Source organism: Saccoglossus kowalevskii, chromosome 8 (genome assembly GCF_978046115.1).
Source record: "Saccoglossus kowalevskii chromosome 8, keSacKowa6.1, whole genome shotgun sequence".
In the NCBI taxonomy this organism is placed as follows: Eukaryota; Metazoa; Hemichordata; class Enteropneusta; family Harrimaniidae; genus Saccoglossus; species Saccoglossus kowalevskii.
In genome coordinates, this window is record NC_140648.1 from 20,436,452 (window position 1) to 20,453,519 (window position 17,068).

The 17,068-nt window shown below is 35.7% G+C and overlaps 1 protein-coding gene across 2 annotated transcripts in view; it reads right to left on the minus strand.

Moving 5' to 3' along the window:
• The window catches only part of LOC144362830 (uncharacterized), a 41,801-nt gene extending 31,995 nt beyond the window's left edge, over positions 1-9,806 (minus strand). For both annotated transcript variants that reach the window (XM_085502951.1, XM_085502950.1), the window contains exon 1: positions 9,587-9,806. The gene's annotated coding sequence lies outside the window, so the exon portion shown is untranslated. The remainder of the gene's footprint in view (positions 1-9,586) is intronic.
• Between the last annotated feature and the right edge of the window lie 7,262 nt (positions 9,807-17,068).

Here is a 17,068-nt window from a genome sequence, read left to right on the forward strand (position 1 = left end):
TACTGCGAACGACGCACTAAAGTTCCGTAAACAATCCACTTTTGATAATCAGTTATACCATATTACATTTCAAAAAAATAGACTACATTTGTTTTGTGATTTTTGATTTAAGGGTATGTAAACGAAATTACATTAACTGATGTAACTGATAACTTTTCCAATGAAATCCTTAGTACCCCGTTGGCAGGCCAGTCACACAGGTTCTCACCACATGAGGTTACGACCCCCCTGCCGAATGCTAAGAACAACTGAAACTAATATATACATATTTACATGAAAATTTTCCACCTATGCGCATCTGTTTGTGCAGGAGTTTTACGACCGTGTGCCTTTACGGACGTCAACCAAACTTGTTATATGGGAAGTTGGCACCCAAGGCTCACAGGTGCTACACCTTGCCCAAGGGTGACCTGGAGGTAGTTGTAGCAAAGGGTAACCTCATTCTCCCACGTCCATAGACTCCACAACCGGATGTAGTTTAAAATCTTGTCCAGGACACATATATACATATTTAAATAAACGTAAACGTTGCCTTTAATAGATAATACCTCACACGTGAGGCTGAGTTGGTGCAAGGCTTTTATGACCGTATGCCCTTACTGACGTCAACCAAACTTAATATGTGGGAAGTTGGCACCCAAGGCTGACAGGTACTACACCTTGCCCAAGGGTGACCTGGAGGTAGTTGTGGCAAAGGGTAACCTCATTCTCCCAAGTACAAAAACTCCACAACCGGATGCAATTTTAACGTCTTACCCAGGACATGTCCAATACAACTGAAAACCGACTAAGTCGTGAGGCCAAACCTGTAATAATTCGGGGAGCGCTGAAAAGCACTGCGTTCACCCGCGCGTCCATTGTGCCCAATGGTGACATGGAGGCTGCTGTGGCACATGATAACCTCATCTTCCCAAATTACGCATTCAAAAATGAAATTAATTGTAATAAACAATTACGTCTTGTGACGTCACTGTGAATTATCAGACGATAATATTCAAACGTTAATCCCAACAGACATATACAGTTTGGCAACCGGAAACGACGAAACGGAAGTTGACAATGAGCTCCGAATGTCACCAAAACTGTATGTGAACCTCTGTTGGGGTTAACATTTGTTTTAGTACAACGACTAAAGAAACAACACAAACAAAAGACATATAGATAATCCTCCAGGGCCAAGAATTACAAAATTTCTACATGTCACATAAGGTGTCTTTTATTGTATAACATTCATATAATTTAAATAATTAACATTACTATTAAATATCAAGAACGGCAATATCTATAATATACAATAATTTACAAATTACGCAATGATCATCTCTGATAATCAATATTTACAACACACTGTGACAAACTGAAATTCATTGAGCCATATGAAACAGGATTACAACTCTCCAGAATTGATGTAGTGGACACACATTACTTGTCGGTTGCGAGACAGGAATAATGAAATGAAGCACTGTCGTTGTCAGTGGCATTAGGGCCATATCACATTGGGAATCTCCTACCTCATCAGTGGATTCAGTGTTGTCATCTTCTAAAACGATTCCAAAATGTCGAGAAGGCATATTATTAGAACAAAAACCTGGTTGTTCCCGACTTAATGTACTAATTCACGAGTATCATCGAAGATGACATTAGTATTATTTGTTATACCATGATTTATTTATATTTGGTTAAAATTCATATGTTATAACCCATTGGAACATTAAAGAACCAGATATCAACATCGGCTGCAGTATTTACCAAAAGTCTCAGGCAGAGTGCATATAGACCAGGCTTAAGCTAGCTTAAAAGCAGCTACAGGACATCTTGGGTCACCTAAATTGAAGTAACAATAAACACAAAAATATAATAATTAGTATGATAATGAACCAGTTTAACAACAAACATTAATATATATATCAATAGTTACGATATATAATCAGAAATGTTGATGAATGAACTCACCGGGAATAACATGTATTCTTTCTTCACCAATGGTATCACTAAAACTGTCATTGGATGTTTCATTTTTGTCCCATTCATCATTGACTTGGTGGACAAACTCAATATCATCTGGAGCAGTATCCACACTGATTATAGACTTCACTATATATCTTACATTTCTCCAACAGAAGTACAGCATGATCGCAAAAAAAGCTTTTTTTGAAGATTACTTAGGGAGATTGTACCAAATCTGCCTGTCTACTCTGAGTACATTTGTTTCAAGTCTCCGGAGTCAATTTCCGCATAAGGATTCACCTTTGCCTTAACAACTTGTTTTAGATGGACATTCATATACATTTGCTTTTCCATATTCTGGATCGCCTATGATAACAACAGAACATTCGTTGGACACGTATCTCGCTATGTCTATCTGGCTGATGCCATAATGTTCTTTGAGTACAAACTGCCATCTCTTTTGCGAGCACTGATATAGAACTTTCAAGACATTGCTGAAAATGTATTTCTTTGAGTACTCCTTTAAGTCAGATAGTTAACCTGCATTATGTTGCATATTTGATGTGATGGAGATTCAGCACATCTACGAAGCAATCTGTCTACTAAGGTGTATAATTACTAGCGTCTTTGAAGTTTTTCTCTGTTATTTACCTTTTCAATAACTATGCAGTATTGATTATCTAAATGATTAAGGTATGACATACACTTTGATCTAGAATAATCGTATGTGATCTATGCATTTGCCGTGTCCTATAATGTCGCGGTTCAAAAATTAAACGATAAACTGCTACATATACGTATTCCATATACCCAACTTAGTCTAAAAAAACAGTATCACCAACATCAGCTGATGTACTGCCTTCAGTTCCACGCAATAGACAACCCTTATCTGGGATTTGAATAAGTAGCTTATGTGAAGAAGTTCACAATGGATCGATGGCAATGCACTTTCACATTCTTTGAGAGGTAGATGGAAAGATTATTGAACGTTTACAGAGGTCTACAAAACGTTGTGTTCATTCTGAATGATAGCGGGGTATGGGGCTAAGATCTTGCATATAAGAAGTTATGAATGCTAGGTGATGGGTGAAGGGTTTGCATACATAAGGCTAAGACTAATTTGAATGATAGCTGGGTATTGATTAAATTTTGAGGGTGGGTATACATGTTTTTTTCAACCCATAACTCCTTTGTACTTTCCACCTCTGACGTTGTTTTTTGAATACAAATCTAGTTCTTACATTACTTTGTATCCAGTAATGTAACAGTTGACATTGTTTATATAACCGAAAAAGTGGAAAAGAAAAACGTAAATTAATTGAATTTTAGTGTAGAGCGTCTGATAACTCGCTTCTACACGGGACAAAAACAAGATGTCCTTCTCAACACTTGTACAGGTGAAAGGAAATAAGAAAAATGTTAGATAAGTAAAACACTGTTGTGAAAGTAGAAACCGATCACCTGCACGAGAAGCAAATCATTAAAACTACTGCCCGGAGTTTCATGAAACATGTCTTTCAGAGCAGACGGAAGAGGCAGTGACAATCTCTACGCTTGAGGTAAGTAAATGTGTATTCACGTGGAGCTATATATAAATACAGTGCCACACACTGAAATGCGAAGCGCAATGCCTACTCGCTTAGATCAATAAGTTCAATTCTTTTCGAACAATAACACAGCAGCGTAGATATCGCTCTCACAGAAGAATCCGGAATGGTAAACTTCAACGCAGCGAAATTCAAATCTGGTAGGAAGTTGCACGGTGTCATTTTTTGTCAAGAAAAGAAACGATCGAAGATGAATTCGCCTCTTTAAACTAAGCTTTTAGATGACGATTAACATGTTTTATATTGAGATATATTTGAGTAAGATATTGTCCTCTCTTTTCAAAGTTTGAAGTGCCTTTGTACGTTTTTGCGGGAAGACATGTTGCTATTCTTTTTGTTTAGGTTATGTTCTTACGTCGTTCCATTGCTGTGAATAACGCACCACTTGTGTCGTTTTAGCTATTTGTTTGTGAAAACTACGGTTGCTTCTAAACAATATAAGTCAAATAAATATTACGTTTAATTTAATTCCAAGTAGAGTAAAAATAGACTCTCCTAATGTACGTAACTTGAATACGTGGCATGAACGCAAATATTTTCTAGTGGAAAGCAAAAGTTACTGATAACAGATTTTTTACAAAGGAATTTTTCAGCTGAAACCATAATCTGAGGTATTCATTATGAGCGTAACAGTATGCAAAGGGCGTGTCAAGTTTGTTTCATGCAAATTTGGAATGCAGAATTGATGCGTAATTAGACTCTTCGGGGAGCGCTGCAGTTAGTGATAAGTGATAAAACTTGTGTGGCATCTTGATGTGAATAAGCTTACCTGGAGACAAAAAGGTTTCATTAACTCAGTCTAGACTGGAATTTTGACTTGCATCGATCACATTATATTGTAAATACACGTATTGACATATATCCTCGACGATTGAATGACTCGTTATCAGAGGCTGTTGTTTACATGTTCAGGACGTGGAAAACATTTTAAAGTTGGCTTTATGTTAAATTTTCGTTGAAATATACTAAGCAACTAGCAAAACAACGGGTGGCAAACAAATGCAAATTTAAAAGGCTCTTGTGGATCTCCCTTTTCAGATGGCCTCATTACGAATGTAATGAAACTATAGTAATATATCGCGTTAACCTGTACGAGAACACAGAGATAGCCAACACATTTACTCTGGTTTACAAAAATCCCGTAATGCAAGGACAAATATGAAACATATTATGTTTACCATCCGGATGTATTAGTACTAACAGGAAGAATATTTCTAATCCTCTGAAATCGTATTCTGAAGTACATTTCTCGTGTGGTACTGATCTGACAAAGGAACTGAATCGATATTTTTGTTTACAGAAACGAGTTTTTTCGACGCAACTCACAACACCATGGACTAATCATACTCATTCAGTTATTATTAAAAAGTGGCATCCTATATTCCTAATTGTTGATGCGAAAAATGCTACTAAAGTTATGTTAGTTGATAAGGATGAAATCATTGGTAATGTTGTTAGGCTCTTTGTGAAGTATTCTAATCGAAGTCGGCCACCTGATTGTAATTGACCTACAAAAAGTTTATATAAATATGCACTGCATACTATCTATTTTGGAATATTGATGGTTATGTTTAAATAAAAACTGTATTAGTTATAACTGTGCCAACACATTTTATCAAGAATATAAATGATATTATGTTTGCTTTTAATATATGAAAATAAGGTTACCATATTGTCAAGTGGGAAGTAGCGATTATGGATATATTTTTGGCTAGATGCGAAATAATTGATTTAAATACAATTATCAACGCAAACAGGGCATAACACAGATTTTGTATGGCTCGGAAGCGAATTTAAAATATTTCTCTTCCGGTATTATTTAAGGTCGGTTGAATGTGAAGAACAAATTTGTCGTTGCAAGTATATACACTACCTATATTACCTTACATTAAAAATGTTAATTGCATGGCAATATGTAACGACAAAACATCCACGATATTTTATTTAGAACAACCAATACCTTCAAATAGATGGCAAATGGATATTTGTATTACGCAAATGAAGTTTGACTTAGTAATCTTATTTCGTTTGAGTTAATAACTCTAAGAGCCCTCTCACATCCTCCTCCTCCCCTCCTTCTCCTCCTCCTCCAAAATTTCATGCATAAACCACTTACGCAGGATTTGTCTTGCATTGGCGATTTCACGTTGACTGAAGCTGATAATGGTTCATTAAAGTATTAAAGATAAATGTTAAAACCGTTTATTTGGAAATATATATGAATACGGCCCACCGACAATTAAAGGCAAATTACACTTTTTTCGCATCGAAGGTTGTCGCCAGATCTATATTATTCTAGAGGTGGTGCAGTATCAGATTCCTAATAAGGCTATTTGTAATAATCGATAATACACGGGTAAAATTGGTAATATCAATCGTGATCTACAATCAGAAGGAACTGAACATCTGTCAAGAAGTGACTACGTGACACTATAGCTGCTGATAATGTTAATTTAAAATCATTTGGCCAAAAATGTATTATGCATGAGTCATATATTTGATTGGCGTATTGCAAAATTCCAGCCGTCGTTTGTAAAGTTAAGAGTACCTTCTAGAAAGACGCATACGGTATCATTGAAATTGAACAAGGAGAAAAAAATGAATACGACAATTTTGTAGAGACTTGAAAACTGATTATAGGTAAACTTAGATTTTTTTTCATTTTTATTTGATTCGTATATAGACGGTTATTAAATGTTCTGAGTAATAGCTAGGAGTGAAGTGTATACATGAGACTCGACGTTGGTATGACATTCGGCCCAGAAGGCATCAAAGCCGATGTCATCTTTTTTTTGTACTTGAAGATACATGTAATGTTGAAAATCATTATCATCGGTTTGGAAGAATCTACTATCATAAATTTGTATTCATGTCACTCAGACCATTGCTAGTGAGATAACATTAACATAATGTATGAGTTACAGTATGAGTGACGTAGCTCTCCGACCTTTCTATAAACGTAGCGACGAGACACAACACGATGCCCACTGCATCAAATAACATAAATACGAATACAAAATATAGAATTTAGATTCACATACCCATTACAACGACTTGTAAAATAAAATCAAGGAGTGTGTTTACACATATTACTCATGCAAAATGTGATGTTCTCGCTGGACATGTTTCCATGTTTACCATTTCAACTATGCGCCCCAAGACATAACCTTTAATAGGAAGCAACACAGAGAATAATTGCTTACTGGCATATATAATGTCAAAAGTCACAAACCCACAAGGATTTTAGAAATAGCGCTTATGATTTAGTCCAATCTCAACTGACTTTCGAGTCACAGTATTTTGATTTCTTAAGTAATAATAGATTATCCAGTTTGTTGTACGAACTTGTAAATCTAACTCGGAAATACGAGTGTTCAGTGACTCATAAGCGTAAGAAGTAGTGTCTTATAAATATTGTAGGCTGATGAGTTCATCTGGAAATTCTTGGAATCTATTCCCCGCAGCGAGACGAAGAATTGTTACGTTTCGTAGAGTTAAATTAAACACTGTCTGGAATTACTGTTGTTCTATATAATTATATTATCAGGTTTGTTGTACGAACTTGTAAATCTAACTCGGAAATACGAGTGTTCAGTGACTCATAAGTGTAATGGGTAGTGTCTTATAAATATTGTAGGCTGATGAGTTCATCTGGAAATTCTTGGAATCTATTCCCCGCAGCGAGACGAAGAATTGTTACGTTTCGTAAATTAAACACTGTCCAGAATCACTGTTGTTATATGTACACGCGCGTTTAATGGAGATTTTAATTTGGAAATCTCATTGAACAGCGCCGGGAACGCGGCGTATCGTATTGTGTTAGTCGTAAAAAAAGAAGCCACAGAAACGGCTTGCCCAGCATTGACTACTATTATTCGTGTGGCAATATTTGGTTTCAAAAATGTTTTACGATTATTTATTTAGTATTTGTCAACAGTATGTGAACTTAATTTGGTTCACTCTCAATTTGTTTTTTGGAAGGAACGGTAAGATAATTCCCATAAACCACAATGAGGTTTTTGTTTATTTCCTCGCTTAAAACTCCTTGAAAATATTTTTTTTTTTCTTCATCTTTGTATAACATGATATATCAAATATGTAAATAACAATAACAATATTTTTACTTTAGCAAATCATTGGCTGTTCCCTCTCTGGACACCTTAACAAAATATTTGCTGTTGTACTTAAACAAAGGATCTCAGCAATAAACACAAATGAAAGTTTATTGGCTTTAAGTAGGGTTTAGATCGTGGTGTAATTCTAATCTCCATTTGAAAGAGCTGTAAGCAGAAATATGTATGTGTTGTAAAACGCGTTACTTATCTGTGTGTTTACACAACTTACATTTGTCGTAAAACGTAATATTTATAGTGTGTGCTAGTAACCGAATAGTTGTGTTAAAAAGTACGTATTACTAGCATGAGTAATAGTAATAATGTGGATATCACTTTGTTCAAAGACGTGTGGCCAGTATTATCTACGAACCGAAGAATCCGGGTTGATAATAATATAACTAAACGCCACACACACGTATAAATCAGCTCTGTGAAGAAGTTATATACACATTAGTTTATAATTATATGTTAAATTATGTTAATTATGCATGACGTCTCAGCGCATTGTTGGACGCGACTTTGCAGTTACGGCTGCTGACGGTTATCGATCATCGGCATAAAGATTCTATAAATATATCTTTAAGGCAATATTGTTATTATAATTATTATTATGAGATAGTGTCATTGCCCCTATTTAAGTAACAAGTCTGTATGTAATTCTTCTACCACGCACGATTTGACTGGAGACGTTTAATGGGCGGTGTCGTCGTGCAGCGCGTGTTTGAATTTCATGTAAATAAACAATGTATTTTACACGTGTTGTATTTGTCGCTATGAGTCCCAAATCGAACAGGACGCGGCGCGACGACCGCCGACCTTTAACATGCAACATTGTAGCGTTTACCGTTCCATATCAGAGAGTGATATTTCACACTATGTGTCATAGCTATGAATGCACTATAGTTATTTGATAATGGTAAATGGTCGCATGTACATAAAGACCATATTATTGTACTGTGTGATAGTATAACGCACGATTCATTAATACGTTTAAGTGTTTCACTGTAGCATGATGCTTTGCTAATCAGCAATTAATAACAGTCAGTAATATATTAACAAGGTATTAACGACTTCTTGTCAATTAGTATTTAGAATTTACCAAGTAGAGCACTAATGATAATGACAACGTCTGAGCGCAGACCATCACAAGTTAAACATGCGAAGCTCAGTGAACTCTTCTTTTATTATCAAGTAAATTGAGTCTTGCCTACCATTTCTTGTTAGCCTTTGTCACATTTCGCTAATTACCATGACAATCAGACGCGTATCATGTCGCCGCATCTTCTTGAAATGTACAATGGGAGTATATTGCCAATTAGCTGTAGATTTACTGATGTATGTTACTGCGATCCGAGCGAAAGGCGGCCATTTTGTTAATCTTCCCCCAAACGCCAAGGTAAAAAAAATGCCTTTGCCGTAATCATTGCTTTGTAACTTTAAGGACTGTTTTAAGGAGCGATATTCTTCCAACGATGACCTCTGTTTTATATCGGCTTGTCAGCAACCAGGAGTAGAATAAGTCAAAGGAGGTTTTATGTGTGTCTCGGAAATATTAAAATAACATGATACAGTACAGAAATTGTAAGAATCCTAGGTAATATGTTCGGCAAGATCTAACGGATATCAGCGATTGAACACTGTTATCTATATACCGACAAACGCAGTTCGTGCGTCTCGCTTTTTTTGTTGTTTGCACGCAGCACATGGTTTTGTATTATTTAGATAGCCGCAAGACATGAACACTGTGTATACGCCACGTAAACCCCTGATATCAACTGCGTATGTTATATTGTAAATCGATAGTTATATAACTACATTTCCTTGCTGCGAGTAAATGAAATATAACGAGATGTCAGGGGTGGATTTTCCTATCTTTAAACTACAGTGTATATTAACACGTCAATTGAAATTTCTCACCTGTTAAGCGATCGACCTTCTCGTTGCGCATGTCACTATTCTCGTCACTCCGAAACAGTGTGTGTCGATGTAGAAAATACGTCACCAAAGCTGCTACTCTAGTTAACCTAGCGATGTTTCCCCTCAATTTGAAACCATTATCATCGTGTTGTAATGTGTTCATAAGGAGATCCTCTACTGACAAATAGAGCGACTGACTATTGCTTTTTTTTCATTGCGTACCCCCTAAGTTGGTACAAATGAAAAAAAGAATACCGTCTCAGACAACAATTCGTTAATCTCCTTATCTTAGCCGATATGTTTAAAGCTGCTTTAATGTTTCAGATGCCATAGGTGATTGGGTAGAAACCATAGTTACCAATTGTATACTTTGTTTTATAAGGATGGTCAGTTGAACCTATGGCCAGTTATTCGTTGTATCAAATATGATGGCTGTTACCAATTGGTTAGTTGGTATCACGTTGCTATTGATCGATACCAGAATATTGCAGTGTAATGAAACAACCTAATATACGGATTATTCAGTAGAATCTGACTGTCGGCGTAAATCAACGGGCTTTGAAATACCACAGCTGAGACGGACATGACGCGGTTACAAAACCTGTGCACATACATGCGGGTGAATGGGATATATGCTGGGGGTGTGTGACCGTATATGTAGGCTGCCAACTAGGTAGAACTATGCACGCTTTATAATAAATGACCTGCGTGGACCAGACGGTGTTGGAGCAAGGTTGCTTCTAAAAATGCTCTCTATGCATAATTTACCAGCTGTCTATGTTTTGTATATTATATTCTTGTTCACAGAGAAACATATTGTGCAGCTAGGTTCTATTTTCTATAAACCTAAAACAGGATTTGTGTTTGTTTAATTGTTATTTTTGGGGAGGAGGGGTGCGTGTTTAAAAAGAAAAATGAAGACGAATAAATATATACTGTCTGAATACCTTCATCATAGGTGTTTAGTTTTTCATAATATTTACATCCGTCAATCAATCCCATCTAGTATATGTTCATTTATAGTTTGTCTGTTTGTTCTGTTCCACCTGCCAACTGATTCATGGTAGCAAGGTTATCCAACTATCGATTTTCCACTCAATACATAATAATCGTATTCATAACAATTTTTTATTTATATGGATATGTTTGATTCGATGTTTATTATATATACACAGCGAACAGATACCTTCGCTTTTCAATTCACCATTCATCATAAAAAGTAGCGCCACCTTGCGACGGAGCGCTTCTGTGACGTAAGGAACGCTGTTCGCCATGACAGCGTAGATATTGTTAATTTATGTTTGTTCGTCAATAAAAACAAAATACTGATTGTTAGATTCCATATATTGTGAACGACGTGCAATTTCACAGCTGAAAGTATTCTAATATTTGATCGGCATTGCTTACCCGATTTACCTTACCATTGCATCACAGGAGAAAACATCTAGGGGCACGACACACAGACAATAACGCATTATTGATTGAGATTTGCCAAAAAAGAAGAAATAACTATCCCCGCACTGGAGTAGTGTCTGACTTGATATTGTAATCAACAAATAAAGATGCTCTACATATTAAACCACATATTATCGTCGCTAAGTCAAATAAATGGTTCAAATTACATTTAGACGCAAGCTTTACAAGTATTAAAGCGTCGTGCGTATTTATAACAGTGTTATATCAATATGTAGTATTTAGCTACACCACGTTTTGAGACGTGTGCTTCCCGTGAATAAGAGTGAATTATATTTCTTCAGACTATATTCATGGTATTTGTGGATTCTTTTGCACGTAATTTGAAGATGAGAGAGTAGACAATCTCGCTAGCTTTTTTTGTATAAAGTTACGCCATCAAAAACATCTGGCAGAATGTGAGTCTATGAGTACTTTACCTGCGGTAAAACGAGACGTTGAGTATGTCATCTATCAGAGTAAACACATTCTTAAAGACCCATATGTCATGTGTATTTATTGTAATGCATTTTATTGAAATTGAAATCAAGCATGTTCATTTGATTTTAGGATAATCTGACAAAACTAATAAAGTTAAATTTTTCGGTCAAATCTGCGATGACGGGAAACTGTCCATCTGTTTCTTAGTATTAATTGAAACACGTAGACGTCCCGAAAACTGCTTGACATCCGCTGGTGCCTCTTGAAATGTGAATAAATTACGGTATCTTTAGAGTATTTCAAAATAATTTTACGCTCCAAGACTGATAAAAAAATCCTCACGATCCCAGGGTTACACGGCATGTCGGCATTTCTCTCAAACAACCTGAAGTAGCCCTGACAAGTGAGGGCGCTCTAACATCGCGCAACTGTAGTTGCAATTACTAAGATGTCCACATAACTTTTGTTTCGTTGAGCAGGCAACTTTCCGTTGGTCTGAAATTTATAATTTGAATTATTTTTAACGTTTATTATATTGCAATTTCGAAGTAAAGAAAACTTTTCAACCTCAGCTTCGAGAACAGTTGTCATATTATCACTCATAAGCCTATCGGCAGCCTTGGTCGCATTATCTCTATTAAGGGTTTTTTTTTCTGCACTGTTTTACGTTGATTTACACTCAGTTGGCAATAGTCGATTAGACACCACTAAATTTACACCCGAACCCGAATATTGTGTTTCATCGAAGTTTAATTACTGACGTGGACACTAACGAGAGCGAATGGCATCAATAAACAAAATTGATCATCGGCTAGGCAAAAGAGGGCGCCAGATTTCTCAATAACTCTATTTTTGTACAACGTCATAATTAAACGGCCCAGTTTTTCTTTGCGTACAATTGAAAGTATCCCCAGTGAACAATTCATGGTACGTTGTTATCAGCACATGCTAAGATAAATATTAAAATTTACATTTTGTTTACAACTGCATTATTGAATATAGCATCACAACACTACACACTCTTTCATCCAGCCTGAGGTTTACTAAATTTATTTTGCAATATCTCCAAAAACAAATTCATTTTTTTCAAAATCGGTAAACATTGCTTTGTTATCCGGTATCTAGCCATGCGATCTACAAATTGTCATCACTCGGTGAAATTGTGATACCCATACTCTCGAGTCATCGAGTGTTAATGATGTCATTGTCACTTATATGATGTCACCCCATTGACTGAGATGGTAAAACAAATGGTGCCAGATTCCTTTATTCTATAGCCAGATAGTTCCTGTCACAAGCCTCAAATCAACAGGTAGCCCACCATTAAGTCAGAAACACATTTATAATTCATTTAATTATAATTTATGAAAAACAAATTCCAGTTCAATTTGATCAAAATCAAGTAATTCATAAGCAACACGTGCTACCCTGCCTTATGTACATACATATTTATTAACTAATTTATTTATTTCTCTTTCAAACTGAGTTACGTTTTTTCGTGTATAAATGTTCTCTCTGGTAGTATTTTTGTTTCAAAAACTATACATCCAGTCCAAGTATTGAGGGCGGTTATCAGGTACTAAAAGTTTAGCATATGTGGTTGCTATAGTTACCAAATTGGATTTCGTAAACAGACATGGTTTATATCACGTGTAATCGCATGTGGTTTTTTTATCACCCCGATAAGAAACATTACAAAATCGCAATAAAAATAAACACGACTGCTTTCCGTGTTATCATTTTACCAAAAACGATTGAATGATTAAACAATTGTTTCTATAATGGGTATGTTCCATTTAAATTTGATGTGATTGATTTTACCTTTAAACGAGAAACATACTTGCGTTTACAAATTACAAAACAAGTTAGTGGATACGTGACGATTCTGAAAATACATATCATTATGTAACAAAACATAACAATATTCTAGGTTTGTCCGAAGAGCCATAAAGTGCGTAAATAGGGTTGGAAAATAACAAATTAATACATTATCGTATTTGAAAATATACGGGAATACGCATGATCTTCGTATCAGTCAGTCGTCACCCCGGCGTTTGTAATTAACATCGTATAGCGCCACCAGTGTTGTGATCAATGTATTTACTGTGCATATCAAATATTTGAGTCAATATGAAGTTAGTTACAAGATTGTACCTGATTGGTTACCTACCCCTGAGATCTAACAATCAGACCAATCAGAGAGCAGCTTATTTGTTGACAGGTTTTTGTCTACCATGTATACATGCTTCGACTGAAATACTAAGGCTCCACAGTTAGATGTCTTGTTGCTTCCTTGTTCCCTGGAATATTTCAATGCAAGCAATAGAAATAAAAAAACGATGGGGAAATCATCCTGGGTTAGGTCTCTTCCATTAAATGATAACAATCTGTCTGCCGCATATCAGTGATTAGTTCTACATTGACGACAATGTTGACGCCGAAATTAAAAAAAGTATATATAAAATAAAATAAAAATCATGAAATGTGATTCAAAAGCACACATAACGCATTCTGTGAATATGAAGACCTCTAAAAAAAAAGATGAAGAATTACCTCTTTGTTTGTTTTTTCAGATTCGCTCATCTCCGTATATAGCGTGTTTGTGTTGTCTGTATTCTAATTTTTGAACATCACGTAACTTTATATCAAATCATCCTCTTCTTCGATGGAATTATAACTATGACTCTATCATTTTTAACATTCGTACCACGTGTGTGGTGAAATTTGGATGATTTATTGACCTCGCTACAGAAACACATATTTTTATACCTATTACTGCCGGCTATTTTATTAAATATACACATATAATGTATTGGGTATGCCATGCACTTATGTATTTTAAATAACCATTGCAACCCTCTCCCGTCTACCAATGTTTGTTAGAAGGAAATACACATGAATTAATTCTAAAATGACGTAATAATTATTAATATAACGTGTGACTGTCGGGACGTACGTTGAGAACGCTATGTACACCCGATGTTAATTTCATTCTACTGCCCTCTATCTTTCCCAACAATCCAGCTAAAGCGAACTCATTCGCAGAATGCCGTGTAAACACCTAAAACCATGCATCTCCATCAACTACGTCATCATGGCAATGATGACGCCATCAGCAAGTATACTGTTATCATGGACTATAATGCCATTTTGGCTTAGACGAACACTCGTTTCACACCTCTTCACGTATAATTGTGAAAGAAAACACACGCAATTAATTATTTTGCGTTATCGTGCGAATGTTTGCACTTGTTCCCACGTGGATGTTTGCAACCAGTGTATGCTATCCAAAATGGCAATATGGAGATTACAGTCCTCATATTTTTACAGGGAAAAAAAACATGATGCTGTCACTTAAACCTGACATTTCATATAAACATGAAAACTTATATCTATAATAATTGTTCTCGAGCAAAGACGAGATATATATCGATTTACCATACGACCGTTAATTCAGTAAGTCTCATTAATTGATCGAATGACACCATTTGAAGTTATATTTTTGTAATGGCGTTCACAAAACAAAAACGAGTTACGGATGATATGGCGAATCTGAAAATAAAGAAAGTGATAAATACCCGCGATCACAGTAATTTTTTTGGTATGGCCTCCAGGTTTCTAGGGAACATTTCCAGGCAAGAGCAACAGAGCGCAGTGGGCGCTGAGGGAGGTTTCATTGTCAATACGGAAATGAGCAAGATTATCGCCCTATTCAAAAATTCACATGATATTTTCTCGTCGAATACACAACTACCTGAGACGAACCCTTATCTTTTCCATTTCAAATCCACTCTTTGCATGAGTATTTCTAAAAATGCACGTCTGGCTCTGATTTTATGAACATCTCACGAGACTTTATACGGTTTTATCATCATCTTTTATGATATATAACTATATTTTTTTTTCACTTTTAACATCTGCACCACATGTGTTGTAAAATTGGGATGATTTATTGATCTCACTACAATAATAAGATTTTTTTTATACCTACCTTGTCACGATTTGACACCACAATTTGCACAGAGCATACACATATGTTGTATTCGGTATGGTATACACTTATGTATATAAGCTTACTCTTGAAAATCAATCATCCATCAGCATGGAATACACTAAAATCACTCATCCATCCGTCATTTTCACAACGCCCACGCAGCGAACATTAGTTTGTTTTACTGTCGTTAATTTCAATCTACCGCCCTCTATCTATATCAGCAACGCCGTTGAAGTGAACTAACCCGAATAATGCCGTGTAACACCGAACATACGTCAGTCCAGCATGTATCCTCACTAACTATCTATAGTGATAATGCTGACGTCATCAGCTTATATATATATATATATATATATATATATATATATATATATATATATATATATATATATATATATATATATATATATTGTTTTCGTGAACTACAACGCCTTTTCTGGCATAGGGAGACAATTGTTTTATATCACTTCACATATAGAATAACAAGAAAACACACTAAATCTGTTCTGTTGAAATAATTTTATTTTAGTGTGTGAATATGTACAGGTGCTCACATGTGTGTGTCTGCTATCTATAAGGACAATACGGGATTACAAAATTGATATCTATTTTTTTTATTTTAACTTTATCCGGAACTAATGTAAGATAGTTTTAATTTTATTGTGCATATTTTTGAAACATTACAACATAAATTCACAAAACGTAACAGGACATGACTTAAAATTGGGAATACTATAACACAAAAACACAACAAAACGCAAGGGATGAAAACGCAAGACACCACACCACAACGCAATGCAACGCGCCACGCCACACCACGCCACGTCACGTCACGCCAGACACGCATAGCACTTCACAGCACAGCAACGTTCAGCCTCAAAACAAAGAATCATTCAGCTCCTCCGATGAATTCTAACGTAATGTTTTCATTTATTACAACTAGACTGAGCCTATTTAGTGAACACCAACGATTAAATTATATAATAACAGACAGTCCACGTAGTCTGCATGGGCACAATGCAACTCTGGTCACCGGGGACACCGTACTTGTCTCAACGATCAATGTGACAATATTATTGAACGAGTGACTAAAATATGATTATTACCCATATATACACACCTGCTCCAGACGTCAAAGCAATCATATTATTGGATGATTGAGTACGGACTTTTGACTCATTTTACATTTTCTTAGTAAAAGAGATATTTCAACGAATCGATCGCACTGCTAATTTTAATTAAAACTATGACGGGATATCAAAACGTAAACGATGTCTCAACGAATGCGATCAATAAATCATATCTATCTATCTATTAATGTTTTATAATTAGGCGGACATTCCCTGAAGTGGAGATCTCTGGTGATTGAGGAAGCGAGGTTGGGCAGATTGCAATGCAGAACGTCGGATATTCGTCCACATGACTCCTCTCCCTGTAACCTCAGACAACCTAGCCAATTGAATTAGGTGTCTGAGCTGTAACGTCCAAACTACTTTACGCGAATTAAACACTAACAAAATACAAAGAAAGAAAATGACAGATTGATTAGAATATTTTGAAAAAGTTTGCACGTACCTAACCCCATTAAATCAATG